The following is a 16,452-nucleotide window of genomic DNA, read 5'->3' on the forward strand; positions in this document are numbered from 1 at the left end:
GAATTTTGTGTTTTACGTCGGAAATCTTAAAAACTACTGGAGTTATAGATCTGGAACTTGATTAAATAAGAAACCACCAACTTTACTTCTTAATCCGGGTCTTAAAAATTACAGTAGGGCTTCTTTTTATTCGAAGAGCTGAAATCCGGGAGAAATTTTTCTCTAGCCATAACTCGAAAACAAATCGTTTCCAGACCTATATATAAACTTTAAACATTAATTTCACCAGTAAAACATGTTCTGAACGTTTCTCCGTCGAACATTCAGTATATGGCTTGTCTTTTTGTTTTTAAACATATTTTTATTTATTTTGTTTATGAAAGAGCAGGCTTGAAGTTTGTGCGTGGGAAATGGAAGTGACATTTTTGCAACGTATGAAAAATGTTATGCCTAACCGGGATTCGAACCCGGTTAATGCCTAACCGGTTTTCATAGGACTTTTCATAGCTTTACCGTAATATTATTTCATTTAATTATTTTTTTCAATAATTAATATGGACTTAATCACATTATTTTAAATATATTTTATAATTAATTACGGGTTTAGTGAAGTTGCTTTGATCGAAGTATTATCATCGCATCGTTTCCCTTAATCCACTCGTATAAATGTCGGGGTAATTCTTTTTTTTATCCATGTAATAGCATACCTAACCGTCCTGTATATTTATTATATACAGATCCGAATAAAAATCTATTTTTACATACAAGTATAAATTTTATTTTTTTATAAAATGGAGAAGTGTTGTCCGCTAGATTTATAATTATTAAGACATATAATCCACAAAACACACTAGCAAGTTTCACCTCTAATAAATGCTCGATAAAGCAGAATCTTTTGAACAATTTACGACATAAAGTTACATTAATTTTCAATGGAAACTCATTCCACGTTTCTAAACGACCTATTACAGTTGTAAAACAGCTCTTGATAATTGTTTACCAGGAAAAACAGGATTTATTGCGATAAATCAATACATAAAATTAAATCTTCGAGTAACTTTTTTTTTAATGGAAAATAACAACTAATGACTTAAGATAAAAAAATTGAATTTATAATTTTTATTTAAACATTTTAATAATATAAACATAAAAAAGCGATTACATATAACAAATCATAAAAAAATTATACATACTTATATGAAGTACTGTTTAAAGAAATAGTTATAAATAAAAATACAAATAACAAGTATTTCTAATTTAAATACAAAAACAGTCATTATACAATATAATGAATAAAAAAGGAAACTTAAAACTAAACGCTAATAATAATGATTATTAATTTTTTAAATTAAAATATACATTAATGATGATGGTGATGCTGATGATGGTAACCAGTTTTACAAGAAAGTTGAGTTTTTTTTTCAACTGTACATCGTAAATTTATAGAAATATAATTAGCATTCATGGACACTAAAATAATAATTACAATAATAATAAATACTTCCTAGTTGAAAGACAACACAGTTCTCACATACTTATACAATGCAAATGCACTAATATATGATTTAACGATTCAATAAAAAAAAGATGAATAAATAAATAAAAATTTATTTAAACTGACAAAATGTCAAGGGCACTGACCTTCATTTTAAACGGTCCACCTTTCCCCCCTCCAACTCCAAACAATTTATTGTCAACAAGAAGAGAATCTATTTTAATAAACGGATAAGTAAATATTATCTCTGTAATAAAACAATAAATTATTATTATGCTGGTTGTAAAATAAACACTGACGATGATAATAATAACAGCTAATATAAAATCCACGTGGATAAATAAATCTAAATACGAAAAAAAAAATTAAATTTAAAACGACATTTACTTAAATGCAATAAAAATAATTATTTATTATGTAAATAAGAGCCTCGTGAACTTACTTCGGTACGTATATCCACTATAAGATCTGTTGTTATTATCATTACAGCGCTCAAAAGAAAAAAAGAAAAAAATAAATAAAATAAGAGTCATCATTTTTTCTTAATGTATCTTCGGTCAGTTAAAAACTTTTCTTCTGCTACAATTAACTCGATCGATTAAAATAAACTTTTATCTAAATTATAAAATCGCAGAGGGGCCACAAAAGTCCCTTTCCATGATAGAACATAGAGGCTGATCAGATTATTATTAGCCGCTTTCATTTATTCAACAAAATGCCAAGTTTTGTTATAAAATTGACCTTATTTCCACGTGTCGGTGAGAATTTTGATTTGTGCAGCGTTAAATTAAAACGGCAAACACAAGCGAGTAGTCGATCGAAGAAAGACTTGTTGCTAGCGATTGGGTACGTAAGCGTACAAACGCAAATGAAAGCACGAGTCCGATTCGTTCAAAGATTTGATAAGGAAGTTCTATCGACAGTAACACTTCGCAAACGGTTAAAAAACTTTTTTTTAACTGCGTAGGGTCTAGTCTTCGATCTGAAACGACCTAGACTCCGTCCGGACTACTGAATTTGCCTATGATACTGCTGAAAAATCCTGTAAAGGATCTCCTCTTAAACTGACCAGGAAAAGATCTTGAGAGCTAAATATTCTAGTAAGACGGTTACGTTTTTATACGAATTTGAATACTAGATCGTGAATACCGGTGTTCTTTGGCGGTTGGATTTCAATTAACCACACATCTCAGGATCTTAAGACTGTACAAGACTACATTTCGTTTACGTTCATATATATCAACCTCTGTAGTAATACCTTACGGGGTTCCGGAGGGTAAACAGAAAAAGAGAGCTAATATTAACAGGTTTAAACTTCAGTAAATAATGAAAAAAAAATTTTAAACTCAAGACAAGCCTACTCGGATTAATTAGCTTTCTAGCCAGGACGTAGCTTTAAGGAAAACTTGTTATAAAACTCTTCAAAGGCGTTTTCCCGATGTTTAATCACGGAAACCCAGTTTCCTTCTCCGAGTGTGTGCCGTCTGCCCGAAAAATAAGTCTCGAAACTTATATTTTTGGCGTAAAAAGAAATCCCAATTTTTATAAGGAATATGTCCACATATAATGATGTGGATGCGATGTCTGAAACGCATCTTGTAAGACCGCATTCTTTTAAAGGAAGTTTTAACAGTATACCATACGTTTACATCTTTAAAAATTACTTTAATCCTCGGCTTCGATTGATCGGTTTGGAATTAATTGTAATTTTGCAGTAAGATAAAAATCCAACTCATTATGCTGAAACGTTAAGAGACTACTGAAATGAACATTTTGAAAGGCGTACATTGGCTGGAGGATAAACAGAGTCTAAAAATATTTTATAAATAACAAATCAAAAATCTGTAATAAAGTAAAAATCAGCAATAAAAGTAAAAACTCACAATCAAAAGAAGAAAACTAAAACTAAATCGCTAGAAAAAAAATATCGGTAAAAAAAGATAAATCATAAAATTATCATACACATGTCACTTCAAAAGTGACTTCACTTTTTTTTTCTCAGTAATTATTTAGATTTAAGTAGAAAACACGGCTAACCTTGAATAGTGATTCATTCACTAACAGTGACTCACTACTTCGTCAACCATAACCATAATGATTCCGTAACTTTGAAAATACTTCAAAGTTACCGAATCATTAACATATTTTACATATTAAAAATATAAGCATTACTGCTTATAGATGTAAATTAACCAAACTTAACCTACACTCGCTAACCTCGACTAATTAACAGTAGCGTTTGGATTATTTAAATAATAAATAACTGTAATAATTAACGAATTTATTTTTTTTCACCTTACTCACCAGGCCAGATCTAAAACAAAGCAACGCACAGCCCAGGGGGTTATCTACTTAAACGGGCCTCCCCGTCCACCGGCCATAAGTCTAGTCCGACAGGTCAACCCGCCGATTAGATCTTTGCCTTGCATGCCTCTATCTCCTAGTACGGGGGTATCCAAGCCCCACTATGTCGTTCCTGGACCCCACACCAGAAGCCGGGACCGGTCTTGACGCCAATGCCTAGTGAGAGCACCCTATATAGGGCACTAACACCGGGTCTCGATCTTTTTCGCAAAGAGAAGAACGAGTCCCAGTGCCTCATCACTGCCGCCCATCCGTGTAAGCACAGACGAACGGCAGCTCCGCAGGGAGCTGTCCCTCAACCTCTCGCCGTCCCATCTTCCCTGGCTTTGTGCTGCAGTATCCTTGTCACAGTAAGTTACCGCACAAAACCTCTCTGCTCCTGATAACATACCGTCAAAGACTGTAGTCAAAGACTGTTTAGCTTTGTCATGGTTTGATTGTGTCAACTGTAAGGGGTCCAGTCACCAATTCGCAGCAGCGACGTTCAGCAGCCCACGTCCGGCAGTCGAACACGACGTGTTCCGGTGTATCAAGCGATCCACAAGAAAAAGGGACCGTCGGCTCTCTTCCTGGCATTAAGTATACCCGAAAAACGCCGTGGCCAGATAAAAATTGGGTCAACCAACAGGTGACCTCACCAGACCTTGTCTTTTTGATGAGGGAAGTGTCTTCTATATCTATCTACTCGTATAGATAGTATATCTAAACTTGAGGCGACAGAGGCATAAGTTCTGGTTCGTAGGTAAAAGGCACTGAACCCCTTACAATATTTCATTGTTTAAAGAAATGCCAATCTAGTCGGAACAGGTCGGAATCTAGTCGGAAGGTATCCAGAAACGGAACAAAAGTAGAGACAAGGAAGTAAGGTTCTGGCGTCACTTATAAGTCGAAAGTTTACACGGTTTTTTGCTCGCGCTGTCATGCGAGGGATTTGAATGGAGGACCTCAACCTATTCTAGACTTTAGTTAGTCCCGAGTACGGGGATTAAATTATTGAAGAAGTAGGCGGCGGACTGGATCTTATATCGATAGATTTTGTTACTCTACATTGAGAAATTAGAGGAAAGAATGCATGGATTTTTAAAAAGATACTCAAATATACCTCTATAACTTCATAGTATGTTTATTTTATACAGACCTAATATTAAAAAGCAGTTAAACCTTCAAGGGGGGAGGGTTCAAACCCGGTAACCCCGCTTGCGTACGCCCTGTAACTGAGAAATAATATAATACAAAACAACTTACACTGAAAAGCATAAACCACACCAAACATTAAATTCCAAGGGTTTGTACAAAACTTTCTTCGAAATGCTATACCAAACGTGAGAAATAATAGGAAAAGATTATACGAGTCTATTATGTAAAGTAAAAGATATACAAGTATACGGTACAAGTAACGAAGAGCGACAATCAGTTCGGGTCGGGAGGTTGGTCAGTACCATGACGCTTCATTGACATTTTTATTAACTGTTATAAATCCTGCAAGCCTAGGCTCAATGTAATTAAAGGGATCGACCCTTTAGATACTTTCCTAACTTACCAAACTCTGTGCAGTAAACACCTCACAACAATCCAATTTTTTAAAGTTTTTATTATTTTCTTTTAATTTCTACAATTACATATTTATTTTAAACATGAATACGCTTACGAGAAAACGCTGTTCATATGAAAAAATTAACGAAAATCGAGGATTCTACATGTTGACGGAAATAAGAAATTTAATACGTTTTGGAATGTCGGAGACTACAACAGAGCGTGAATTACGGCTTCCAAGAATATGTGATCTTTTACTGTAACCTTTCGACTAAGATTCTTGAATTTTCGCAAGGAGAATATTTTAAATACCAGAACGACAAAAGCTGTACGTATCATTACGATATTATAACAATCCGATTTATTAAGTGATACATGATAAAATACTTTTTTAATCTCAAAATCATTTATACAAACGATTTAATTCTTGTTTAAAGAAGAAAAAAAACCGAATAAAAAAGAATTGTCGAAATCGGAAAATTTAATAAAAAATAAACTACATATAGGGGTCATACAATATGGGAACGTACAACAAATACATTTTCAATCGTTAAATTAGGAAAATGAAATTTACCAAATGCGTCTAACTCAAAAGATCTATTTTGCGGTATTTTTGGAATCCCTCCACCCCAAGCACCCAGGAGGCTCACATGGCTAGGAAATTTAAAACGTGTAAATGGATAGGATTATGACACATAATCGTAAAAGATCATTGTAAAAATAAAACTTTAGAAGTAAAAAAATATCGGACAACTGTAATCAAAATTGTTGGCATTTAATAAATCTTAACCCTACTTTCAAAAGTGATCTTTTCAAACGTAAAACGCTAAAGAAAAAATTAAGCAAACGCCCTAACCTCAAATGTTTGGTATAAGACCATTCATTATTTTGGAGTATACTGTTAGAATTATCATAGCCTGAAGTTTTTTTATGTTAATATTTCTGTTTTTACAGGCTCTTTAGAATAATTAATCGCAACTCTTTTAATTTAAAAGTTTTGAATCCGGGCTAGTGGAAGGTGGTCTCATACGGAAAGGTTTATTATTTCGAAATATGACCGTTTGTTAAATTTCATTTTTCTGTGCTAATCGGTAGGTAAGCTGTTTAATAAGGGCTTCTATAATTCATTGACAATCTTTTATGTATAATAGAATAAAAAATAACTATATACAAATAAATATTAACAGATAGATAAATAATAATAACATTATCAAAGAAACTGCTGAATATTTATATCGTAATTTCTAACTTTTAATTTGAACGGTTCAATAATAAAGAACTTTTAATAACATATTAACATCTCGGAATTAATTTGAAAAAAAAATTAGAACGTGTTCTCACGTGAATAAAGGAGCTCACAGAGAAGGCTAACGTATTTATTCTAATAAAAAAAGAAAAATGGAATAGCAATAAGTAACCGTCTTTCAATTCATCAATTGTATAAAAGAGAGAAAAAAGGAGGGGATGAGAACTCGTAGCAGAAGGAATGAAAAATTTACAGATTATACGTCAAGATTTTTTTTTATAAATTATTGTTTACGGCCAATTCAGTTAAACAGGCGCCAACTGCCCTTCTGTTTTGTACTGAAACGATCCGTACGGTCGAATACAATCGCCAACTAATCCATCCCGTATGATTATTTATACATATATAAGTTTCTTTTGCGTTTCAAATGTAGAAGACCGCTTCAAAATTATGAAACTTACAAACGGACCGGCAATGTCTGGACTAATTTCACTTAAACAAAAAAAATAAATCCGTCCGAATTCCGTAACTTTTTCTTTCGAGTGATAGTAGGTAATTCTGTAGCTTTAACAGCTATATCGTTAAAGACGGTGGACTGAAAAATGACTACTGGATATTCTTCGATTAGATCTGGTGGGCGGTCGTTTACCATTATGACGTGTTGTCATATATCAGTTCTTTATGCTGCGCACCCGGGATCGACTCCAATTAAAACCGTAGATACTTTTAAATAAATCTGAAACCCTTTCGCTTGTGTTACCGTTATGCTTTTGATTTTCGGATTAATTTAATTACCCACCGGGTTGGTCTAGTGGTTAACGCGTCTTCCCAAATCAGCTGATTTGGAAGTCGAGAGTTACAGCGTTCAAGTCCTAGTAAAGCCAGTTATTTTTACACGTATTTGAATGCTAGATCGTGGATACCGGTGTTCGTTGGTGATTGGGATTCAATTAACCACACATCTCAGGAACGGTCGAACTGAGAATGTACAAGACTACACACATCATTTACACTCATACATATCATCCTCGTTCATCCTCTGAAGAATTATCTGAATGGTAGTTACCGGAGGCTAAACAGGAAAAAAAGGATTAAATTAATTACAGTATAACCCCGCTATAACGCGGTTATCAGGGGACTTACGTGACACCCGCGTTACAGGCAAACCCCGTTATTCGAGAAGTAAATTTTAAATTACAAAGGGGATCAATTACAAAAAGAGGCAAAAAATCAAGCGATAATGGTTTAATAGAAAAAAGTCAATACGGTGTAATGTGTACTTACATAGAAACAAGTTAGTTAGTTCTTAGTCCTGTTTTCTTTTTTTCAGATATTTTTGGGAGAACAGGTTATAATCCGAGTTATAACGGGGTTGTACAGTATACAGTTTTAAGAATCATCGGCTTTCTTCGGACAAGTGTAACTGCCGATCAATAATCGGTTTAGAGCCCATCGTGAGACACTACGAGTAATAGAATTCAGCCGAAAAGAAGATTTACATTTAACTTGGTTAAATGTAAATCTTTTCGCTTGTTAATATCGCAGTTTTACACGCTTTCATATTAAATAATCAGTTATTTCTGTACGAAAACTAATAAAATACTATTATCATTTATCTATTACTGAAATAAAATTATTTTATCTTATAAGAACTTTCGGTCTAACTGCCTAAAGACTAGCAAATAATAAGGGGTCTCCAAACTATAACCTTATCTGACCTGCGCAGTACTAAAAAATACCGAAAAATTAAACAAACGTAATTTAATTTAACGCTGTAAAGTATTTCTACGCATCAATTAATATACTTGTCTAATTAGTAATAAATAATTAATGTATCGAAGAGTTTTCTTTAATTATTTGCCTGTATTTCATTTACGCAAAACTTATTTTCTGTGAAAAATTTTCTAAAAAATCAAAAATTAATAATATTGAAAAGCAAAACTTTCAATTTTAGAGTTTATTTAATTAAGAATTCTATAATATGACGAACTGAAACGGATGGTAGTAAGAAATTATTATTTATTTCGCGTAAAATATTTTACTTACAAAAATACTACGCGACTTTTAATCACAACTTTCTGTAATTAAAAAGTGCTCAATGAATAAAAGTTCCCAGACACAATCGGAGCAAATTTCTAGGAATCTAACCGAGGAACGTTCAATGAAATATTTTTTTTTATTTTACGACTAGGTACGACTGTTGTGTATTAACAAATCAGAAACAAGCAGCTGTCTTTTCAGATGACATTTACGTAGATAATGACTTTGTCAAAAAACATTTGAAGTATCAAAACGGCAGTAACTGATTTTAAACTAAACATTTTGTCCGGCTACTCCATAATTTTAATATATATAAATCTATATATTTATATTTATATATATCAATATATATAAATTTTCCTTCACCGCTTATGAGCGGTAAGGAAAATTTATGCGTTCCTTACATCTTGACTTAGTACGCCTCGCCACTACTTTCTAAGCTTCATGATGAACCGATTGTGAACAGAATAATCTTTTCACGTAGCTGATAACTAATATATATATTATTGTAAGCAGTTTTTAATCGTACGAAACTACGATAGTTCATTTTTGTACAAAATAGTTTGTAGATAATTATTTTTTTATTTCGCTTTCAAAGGGAAAAATAAAGTATCGATACAGTGTAAAGCTTTTATATCTCAATAATTGTAGTTTATTGAAATAATTTTAATATTTGTAAATAAATAAATACTTACTGCTTTTTTGTCGCTTTTTTAACATATTTAAATATAAAAATAATTCAACACGATTAGATAATACAGAGGGGTAGTAGCAATTCGACTGATCTCTAAGGAATATGAATCTCGGTAACTTTGAGCTTGATAAAATGTACTTATTGATAAAATGTACTTGATAAAATGTAGAAGTATTCTACATTTATCTATTCTTACGTCAACCGTCTTACCAAAATAGTTGCTAAATATAAATTGCTCTATTCGTCTTCGCCATGAGGAAACTTTTTTCGGAAATAACATTGCCTCTTATTGTGTCCGCTGACCTCATCAAATTCTTATGCTTAAATATATTATAATGCTTATAAAGGATTTGAAGGGTAGTGGCACTTTACAATCGATACTCGAAATATTTCATTTCTATGGGGTAAACGGAAAGTCCCTTTACAATGTAATAATTCCAGCTTAATCGGGCTCTACTGCTGCCAATTCTCACCTCTGGTATCGCTCACTGTTGCTTTGTTGAAAACAAGAAAAATTAAGTAACGATAAAAAGTTATAATTTAATGTCTGAAAATTAATTAAACGGTCAAATTTAAATTAAATATTCCTGACATCACCAGAACTTAAAATAATTTTTAATAAAGGGTATTCAACTTTTTTAATTAATTTGCTTTATGAAAAGTTTTCATAAAAAGTTAAAAAAATTAATATTAATGCTTATTTTAATCAATATTTATCTGCCTTCCACACGTCAATAATACAGCAATAAATAACACCTACGATAATCATAACCAAATATTTATTTATTTATTGAATAATTAAACAAAAAATGTTAGAGCAAAAGATTTTGCTCCAATGATAACAAAAAAAAAATTGAATTAAATATTTAGCTTACAATTAAAAGTTATATCAATGAAAAAGAAAATGTTACTTAATAAGGCAATTTATTAAATATATTTTTTTTTTAATAAAACTATTACTAGAAGTATTGTTTTTTAAAAATATAATCCCAAGTAAACTACTGAAATAATGTATATAACTCTCATTTACATCCTATATATTTAAATATTATAATATAAGAATATTTTTAAAAAAAAATAAGAAATAAAATCATTTGTGTATGTAAAAACTGAAAAATCTGATACAATTAAATATTTCTATTAAAAAAAAGTAATCAAATATCTGGATGAATTCCCCCCCCCAAAAAAAAATTAAAAAGTTATAATTATTTTATTACTGCTCAGGAGTGTTCTGTTTTAGTTTGGGCAAAATGAAGAATTTAAGAATTCTTTTTTTAAAAGAGATTTCCTTTCTCTTTTTCTATTCAGCCTCTGGAACTATCGCAAAGTACTTCAGAGGATAAGTATGAATGATAAATGTAGTCTTGTACAGTCTCAGGTTGACCATTCCTGAGATGTGTGGTTAATTGAAACCCCAACCACAAAAGAACACCGGTATCCACAATCTAAAATTCAAATCTGTATAAAGTAACTGCCTTTACTAGAATTTGAACCTTAGCATTCTCAGTTTCATGTAACAAGCCCGGCTTTGGAAAATATACTTTTCTATATAATTTGGATTTCACTCGCAATTTGTTTAAAACAAAAAATTTTATATGGACTCGCTACTGAAATCGCTAGCAAATATTGTGATAAATACAATTTCATCTGGTCTTTTATATCTCCACATTAGAAAACGTTTCTACCAGACACATCAAAAATGCATACGTTCTACATGTTTCTACATCCAACTGCTTCAAAACCAAGAATAGTTTTCTCTTATTCCCTTATATAATAAAAATTAAATAAAACTAATAAATTCTGTATTGTGATCAGTACATAATAATACATTATGTAAATTATGTAAGGAATGAACAGATATGCTACTGTACAGGTAAAAAAAGGAAGTGTGTGAGCATTTGGCTGGATCAGTGCTAAGTATGGTTACCCACCGGGTTGGTCTAGTGGTGAACACGTCTTCCCAAATCAGCTGATTTGGAACTCGAGAGTTCCAGCGTTCAAGCCCTAGTAAAGCCAGCTATTTTTACACGGACTTGAATACCAGATCGTGGATACCGGTGTTCTTTGGTGGTTGGGTTTCAATTAACCACACATCTCAGGTATGGTTGAACTGAGAATGTACAAGACTACACTTCATTCACACTCATACATATCATCCTCATTCATCCTCTGAAGTATTATCTAAACGGTAGTTACCGGAGGCTAAACAGGAAAAAGAAAGTAAAGTGCTAAGTATGGTAAAATCTATATCAAAACAACATTACAAAACAAACAATCCATTTTTAAAAATTAAAAAAGAGATATAACTAAAGTCCATATTAATTATTTAAAATACAAACATATGAAACTACGTTAAGATAAATTATATGGAAAACTAATTAGAATTAAATAATTACAAAATAAAAAACAATATTCAAAAAGTATTAATGAAAATTATTTGGGTACATATTTATACAGATAGGAAGAAAATTCAAATTTAAAAAAAAATTAATATCATTTTTAAAGTTCATAAACAGAGTAAATATTCTAGAATAATTGACAACATTTATTTGTGAAAACAGTAATTCCTTCAAAAAGTAAGAGATTAATTAATAATCATCGGTATATAAATAAAAATAGATAAATCTTTTATTATATTTGGTACAGATCTTATACAGAGCATATCAGGGATGGATAGATGTACCTTTCAAGGAGATAAAAGGAACTGCTCTGGTATACGCTGAATGCTGGATCAATGAAAACTGTATAAAATCTTGATCACAGCAGTGTCACAAAATACATCATAATTAAATATAAAGTATAAAATATATATTATTATTATTACTACATTAATCTTTTGAAGTGTATATCATAAAATAATGTCAAGGTATATGCATGAACATAGATGTAAAAAATAACAAAATAAATGGCAACTCAGAATGCATTATTAAAAATTATTTTAATACATATTTATGTACACGTTGAACAGGATACAGAAAGTTCAAAGTTCCTTTTTAAAACGTTTGTAGATAATATTACTTAATAATTCATAGAGAGAGTAATATTGCTTCTATAAAAGAAAATTTATTAACTGAATTTTTTTAGAAATTGCTGGGGAAAGTTTTCAAATAGTCCTGAAATTTATTAAAATTGACAAATAAAGTACAACAAAAAAATTTCAAGTAGCCCAAACTATTGTGTTGAGTAAAATGAATCTGTTGTCTGGTTTATTATTTTTTTTACAAAATAAATAACTATTCTTTTTAGCAAAAAATTGAACATTAATAAATAATATCAACACGAGAATAAGTTAACATTTTTAATTTTCTAAAATTGTGAAAATGACTATCTCCTCATGAAATAATACAAGATAGCTCACGATCCTCCCTGCACTCACTTTAAGAGAAGAGGCTATTTTAACTTAGATGGTAACTCTTACCGATCGCTAATTTTGTTCTGATCATTATAGATATAAGCTATAATAATGGTTACTTTTTTTTTTAATTAAGAAATTATGGAATCATACAAGAAGAGATTCAGGCAGTCCAAGGAATCCGTACAGTGGAATATGTAGATATCAACTGAATTACAGCTAGATGTTCCTTAAGTATCCATCACAACCCAATAACACATTACAGAGAAAATTTAGATGGTGAAAATTTTAATAAATACCCTGTAATTTAAATCATAAAAAATACTAGTTCTATGAACATCAACAACTATCTAATTTAGTCTTGAATTAGTTAACGGGGTTTAAAATTTACTCGTTTAAATGAGTGTTTAATTAATTATTTATTTTTCTAAATAAAAATATAAAACCAGACTAGAATATAATAATCTGCGGTTATCTCCCCAAATATGGCAATACATGTAGTATCATTGTAACATGAATTATATGTTACGTAACATAACATATAATTGTTAAATAAGAAAACATATTAATTTTTATATTTTTGAGTACTTATAATTTTTTTTCTTACAACAGAAATTATCTATAATAAACTTACGGTTATTGTTTTGGTAAATATTATTACTCATCTTAACAAGAAATTGAAGAAATCAACTAAGATTTACAAATTACTTAACCAGAGATAATTTATTTTGATATGTGAGTACCATGAAATTTAAGTTTGGCAACTGCTGCTGTTGATCATTCAGCCAATCCCTCTCCACACTCCTTGGCAGGTTACTCCTGGTGTTATTTAATCAATGATTTTACGTTGTTAGATATTTTAGATAATAATTCATTTTTAAAATTGAGCTAAACATAGTATAAAAAATTCAATCGACGGGTTTTTATTTATGTAAAAATATTTTCAACTAAATTTAAATACAATATTAATGATCGGTCACAAGCATCTCTGCTTTTTATCTCAAAGGTTCTGAGTTCAAATCACTAATGAAAAATTTTAAACTTCATGAATTACAAAATTCATCCTTATTATAAAACAGTCACGCAGTAGTTTTTTTTTAGCAAATACAAGTGTCTATAATGTTTAAGTACAGTTCTCTTCCACTTATCAAAAAGTAATAATTTTTACATTGTTTTTTCAAAAGTCTACAGAGACAAATTTTTTAAATTTGACTTACACTGATGGCAATTCATCATTATTTAATTTTCTTTCATGGCCTGAGATGATCAAGATCAACTAACAGTTTTGTTTAAAACAAAAATAGAAAAAGAACACGAACATACATATAGTAAAAAAATACATATAACATATTAGTGTTAAAATATTTATTTTCTGTATTTTATAAAGAACTTTTTCTGTACATTAGTAATAATTGAATTATTTACTACAGATTATATTTCATATTCTGAATGTTAAATTTTATTTTTGGTGTTGATCTAGATCATCTAAAGCCACACTGTGTAAATAAAATAATGATAATTTGCCATCAATTTAAGTCAAATTTAAAAAATTTGTCTCTGTAGACCATTGTAAAAATGATTACTTTTTGATAATGGAAGTGAAATGAACTTAAACAATACAGACATCTTTTATTTTCAACAAACTATTGCTTGACTATTTTATAATAAGGATGAATTTTGAAATTCATGAAGCTTAATATTTTTCACGAGAAATTTGAAACCAGAACCATTGAGATAAAAACTTCTTTACCATTGAGGTCATTAATATTGAGAAAAAACCCATTAAATAAAAAAGATATATATATACATAATCCATTGTATAAATTGCTTTAAAATATCTTCAAGCAATAAAGGTGAAGAAAAAGTTTCTTTTTTATTGTTTAGGCTATATTAAACTGAATAATATTAACAAAAAAAAAGATTATTTGTAAAAAGTGTACAATTTAATAAAATTGAATCAAAAAGTAAAAAGTTAGTTGCTATAAGTAAAAATTAAACAAAAATTTGAAAATCCTTCGCATAATTTATATTACTTTTTGAATCAGACAAACTAAGTTAACTTTCAATCATTTTAAAAACTATATAATTCCGTAAAAAGTAGTATTACAACCATTTATTTAAAACAGAATCATCATTTGTTATATCTTTTTCAACCATGAATGTCCTGGGTTTGCAAGTCATATACTTCAGAGCTAAACCTAATTTATAACAATTTAATTAACTTGGTATAGAAGTATTATCAATAAAAATAATAAATACATAAAAATAAAATAGAACATTAAGCTAATGTAAAATAACCAGATTATAGTTCCTTTTCATTTTTTTTTTTTTTACTTAATGAATTTTCTCAAGAGTATACCCAAAATATAATTTATAATAAATAATATAATTTCCATTAATATACAGAAAACATTAGTAATTAAAATTCTATTAAAAACTTTATTTATTTTACTGTTTTACTAGAAACACTATTCATACTTTATAAATAAAACTGCAATACACATCTTCAAATTTATTTATTTTTTTTTAAGAAAACGATTTTCATTTGGGGGATGTACATCTTAAATATATGTATAAATTATACATTAGAATACCCACACATAATATATATATATATATTTTTTTTTAAGAATGAAATTTGTTAAAATGAAATGCAAATAACTGAATACATAAATACCATTCAAAATGTAAGTTATGACCAAATGAATGATTATAGTAATTTTTGCCTCTGTTGAATGGAGGAATTAAAGAGAATTACATTACAATAGGTTCATAACTTAAAACACTGTCTTTTTGTTAGTTTCTTAAAACAATGTTTAACTGCATTTTAAACCAAAACACAAGTTTAACAGAACAAATTAATTAGTATTGTTTTATTAACTTTATAAACAGTAATAAATTATACCAACAAAAAAAGGAAGGAATTTTGCTAAAGCATTACTAATTAAAATTTCATCATTAAAACTAATACTTTACAGAAATTATTAAAAATGTATACAATTGTCGCATTCTGTAAGATTAATCTTAAGAAAAACATTACTGTACTAATGAATCTTTCAACAGTTAAAGATAAAATAATGACTTACACCATGTTCATTAGTCACTAGTTTATGATATTATTAAAACAATAACTAGTGAAATTATGTTTGGTAAATCATATGCTTATAACAAATGCATGTTAATGAAAATTACTATCAAAATGTAAACAAGTAGGAAGTTAGGTTAACTTACACGTCAAAATAGATCCCATGTGGATTTAAGACACGTTCATTCACAAAATTGATCAAACAATAATTCTTATATTAAAAAAAAAAACACAAATCACATAAGAAACACACAATGTAAACAAATTTTTTCAATACAAAAGTAGAAAACATTAAATTTTTTTAAGAAACCACTACATCTAATAAACTAAACAACAATCGCGACTTGCTAAACTGCAGGTTTAACATCACGAAATTCCCTACTGTAGTTTGAAAATTCCCTACTTTCAAACGAACTCCCCTACGCGGAAAGAGAATTTTCTTTTAATTGTTCATAAGAAATACGGCTTGAAATGTTGCTTGCAATCATACCTTTAATTAACACAGAACTAAGTTGAAGTGCCGATTACGAGTACGTAAAGTAATAATACTGTCAGTCTTTAATAGAAATGTTTTCTATGTTCAACGCTCTGTAAATGTAACAAAAATAATTATTGAGAAAAATGTGTGTGTGTGTGTGCGTGCGTGTGTGTGTGTGTGTGTGTGATAGATTTTGGCTTTTGTTCAAATCCTTCCTTTATGTAG

General features: G+C 29.7%; 1 protein-coding gene across 1 annotated transcript in view; it reads right to left on the bottom strand.

Annotated features, from left to right (window-relative positions):
- LOC142327040 (uncharacterized) overlaps positions 1–16,065 on the bottom strand; it is a 520,738-nt gene extending 504,673 nt beyond the window's left edge. The window contains exon 1 of the mRNA XM_075369808.1: positions 15,896–16,065. The gene's annotated coding sequence lies outside the window, so the exon portion shown is untranslated. The remainder of the gene's footprint in view (positions 1–15,895) is intronic.
- Positions 16,066–16,452: the final 387 nt, after the last annotated feature.

Source organism: Lycorma delicatula, chromosome 6, assembly GCF_047948215.1.
Source record: "Lycorma delicatula isolate Av1 chromosome 6, ASM4794821v1, whole genome shotgun sequence".
Taxonomy (NCBI): domain Eukaryota; kingdom Metazoa; phylum Arthropoda; class Insecta; order Hemiptera; family Fulgoridae; genus Lycorma; species Lycorma delicatula.